Source organism: Habropoda laboriosa, unplaced genomic scaffold (genome assembly GCF_001263275.1).
Source record: "Habropoda laboriosa isolate 0110345459 unplaced genomic scaffold, ASM126327v1 scaffold3238, whole genome shotgun sequence".
Lineage (NCBI taxonomy): Eukaryota > Metazoa > Arthropoda > Insecta > Hymenoptera > Apidae > Habropoda > Habropoda laboriosa.
In genome coordinates, this window is record NW_017103222.1 from 19,224 (window position 1) to 23,003 (window position 3,780).

Consider the following 3,780-nt stretch of genomic DNA (forward strand, 5'->3'; position numbering starts at 1 on the left):
TGGCGCCGTAGAAGACACATGTGATGTGGTTCGTCGACCACATCCGCCTCATACCGCCCCTGTCCTGGGTCTGGGTGGAGACGGGTATGAAATACCTCGGCCTTCACCTGGACAGCCCCTGGAGTTTTGAGCCCCACTTCCGGCCCCTTGGTCCCCTGGTTGGAGCGAGCGGCGACTGCCATTTGCCACCTGCTGCCTAACCTGGGGGGCCTAGACGAGAAGGGGTCCGCCGGCTATACGTGGGCATCGTGCGGTCGATGGCCCTCTACGGGGCCCCGATCTGCCAGTAGGCGCAGCAAGGAGGCGCTTGACCGCATCCAGCGCTTGCTGGCTATCAGGGTCATACCGGGGATACCGCACGGTGTCCCGCGTGTTGGCGAACGCCTTGGCGGGTTTACCACCATTCGAGCTCGTGGTGGTAGGTAAGGCTTACTTGTATAGGTCATTCCGCCGGGACAGCTCGGACCCGCCAGGGTTACCGGCAGTGGAGGATCTCAGGCTCCGGGCCTGGCGATGGGTGTTGCGCAAGTGGAAGGCGGAACTCTCCGCCCACTCTGCACACCCCGTCGTCGCACAGTGTTTCGTGTATATGGGCGTTCGGGACAAAACTCGTAACTTCTAAACTAATCAATTTTCGACCTAAGTTCTCTCATATTTTTTTGAAGAGAATTCACATATGCATTAATTGGCACATAAAAAAAATATATGATTCTATTTAAAAAATATATAGCGATCTATATTTTTTATCGAATAAAAACTTTTTTGTAAATTTTCATTAACGCAATTTATTACCAACTGATTACTGATTAATATTTATTTGAACAAATTTTTCATCAATTTCGCGGAAATACCTGAAAAATCGTAAGGATCGTTTCGCATATACACTCCCATCCATAAGTCACCGGACACTTACTCGCTTTGAGTAAAATAGTTATTAAAACATGGATACGATCTTCTGGCTTCATTTTATTGTTGGTTTTGTAATATGTAGCTATTTTACGATAATTTCGGTATGTAAAATTAGAAATAAGTATTTGTTATTATATATAAACTTTTAAAAAAGGAACTGCATGCGTAAACATGTATTTCGTAATGTTTCCATTCGGTACGTTTCGGGACATATTGTTCCCTTGGGATGTTCAGGACTATCAGAGGAATATATCTTGAACATTTTGGAGAGTTTATAAACACTTTAAGTGGAGTTCTAGACTAAACAGAGATCAGCATGGAGCTGGGAAGGTGGAGTCGCTGGTTCTTCCTTATTTCAAGTTGGACAGTGCATGTGATCAGTATGAGTAGTTCTAGAAAAGAGTTATCCATTCAAAAGCGTTCGAGTATTATTACTCTTGCTAAAGAAGGCTATTCCATGCGGCAAATTGCGACAAAAACTAAAATTCCGAAATCGACAGTGCATGATACAATGAAAAAGTTAACGGATACTGATACTTTTGAATATAAAAAACGAACTGGGCGGCCCAAAAAAAGAACAGAACATGAAGACCGCTATATACAAACAATTAGTAAACGAAACAGGAGGATGACAGCAACAGAAATTGCGGCAGAAGTTAACAAAGATCGAGAGGATCCGATTGGTACGACGACAGTTAAGCGACGCCTTTTGCAAGCAGGACTCCGCGGCTGTGTTGCAGTTAAAAAACCGCTTTTAAAGACCCAAAACAAGAAAAAAAGACTGCAGTGGGCAAAATTATATAAAGATTATACTGCTGAAGATTGAGAAAAGGTGTTGTGGACTGATGAGTCGAAATTTGAGGTGTTCGGAACAAAACGACGAGTTTATGTGCGCAGAAAACAAACTGAAAAATTGATTCCCGATTGCATTGTTCCAACTGTCAAGCATGGGGGTCAGTCTATAATGGTATGGGGTTGTTTTGGTGCAAATAAAACTGGTGATTTAGTGCAAATTGAGGGAATTTTAAAAAAAGAACAGTATTTGCAAATTCTACGTGACCATGCAGTACCGTCTGGTAGACGCCTAATAGGACAAAATTTCATATTTATGCAGGACAATGATCCCAAACACACCGCAAAAGTCTGTACAAGTTATTTAAAAGACCTGGAAAATAATAACGAATTGAAAATTATGGTATGGCCTCCGCAATCACCCGATCTCAATCCAATAGAGAAATTATGGGAAGAAATAGACAGAAACGTGCGAAAAGTGTCAAAAACCATTTCTCTAAGCCTTATAAAAACAGCAGTGCAAAGTGAAAGTTTTTTGACAGCTATCGAGAACCGAGAAGTCACGCGTACGCATTTGTTCGCTCGCGCGGGTGCATCTCTGTTCGGCCGTCCCTGAGCGCGGGCTCTACGCGCGCTGTAATTGGCCAGTGTTTTTCGTTAATAATTCAAAAACGAAGCTTCAAACTGGATTTTGGAAAAGGAAAAGGTTGTTCAGAGTCACCTCAGCTACCCCCCATTTCCGGGTGTTCGAGGAGTTACGGGACACCCTGTATAGTACTTAAACATAAAAAATAGTATAACAATAAAAACATTAATAACAAAATTAAATAACAGTTTATATAATAAGAAAATTGATAACAAAATTAAACGTGATTCCACGCCAAATGGAATACTTAGATGTCGACATCAAGGATTTTGATTCAAACGAAATATAATGTAATACACGTGAAATTAGATGGGGTTTAAAACATCTTTTAGCTGGTTTCGAATTTGTTCAAAAAACGATGGAGGATTGTCCGTATATTGTTTAAAGAAGGACAAAAGACGAATGTTTAGACTAACATAAATGTCTTCTCGTTTCACGGGACGCACGAGTGAGGTTTAGAGGCTAGGTTAAGGGCCCGAGTGGTGAACGCGAACAACGATTTTAATTTTTTTTTCTGTTTCGGGTAAATGTGGGCAGCTGAAATTCAAGTTAATATAAAGTTTAATGTTCCCTAAATTAATACAAAACAAATTACAGAAGTACTTTTTAGTATATTTTTTAAAAGTCTCATCAAAGTTTATAAACATTCTACACAAAAAATAGTACAAATATTAGTACTATGAAAAGAATTGCTCCGCAGTTTTGAAGGTATGATAGTACTAAACAGAATTTATAAAAATCAAATTTAAAGGATAAACATTCCGCCAATGACACGTGTTTGAAAAAATAATGAGAAATTTGGAATAAATTTCTGGTATCATTTTTGACTTCAGTATGGTAAATTAAGCAAACGTCATGGGTAATATTAAAACTTCCGTTCTTTTATTAACATTTTAAGATACAAAAGATTGCGAATCAAACACTTCGGATTTTTTCTTTTTAGCTGGTACTTTTGTCCATTGCACGGAACACTGTACGTCGGGGCAATCCTGCCCATTTTTGATAAATAGATGGATCGCGGACATGGCAGGGCCACCTTTCGGCTCACGTAGGTACTTTACCGGGAACGGGTGCTTTGGTGGGTACCTACACGGACGACTGGGCCACGAAGCCACGGGGGCCTGTCACCATTGTGGTGAAGAGTTGGACTCGGCGGTACCTGTCCGGTCTGGGAGGTGGGCCAGGACCTCTGCGTCCTCGCCGTCCTTAAACGGATTGCAGAGTCGGGGGAGGCCTGGCACGCCATGGTCGCCTATTGTGAGGCGGTCATGCGGCGAAAGGAGGGAGAAAGAAGGGAGCGGGAGCGCCGTGACCCCGCTCGGAGGAGGAGGACCAGGGGCCGTAGTCGACCTTTGGGTTGGCTGCGGCACGGGAGTTTACGACCCCGAGGTACGCGAGTACGCGGGCCCGGGGGATGAGGAGTTATTCTCCCT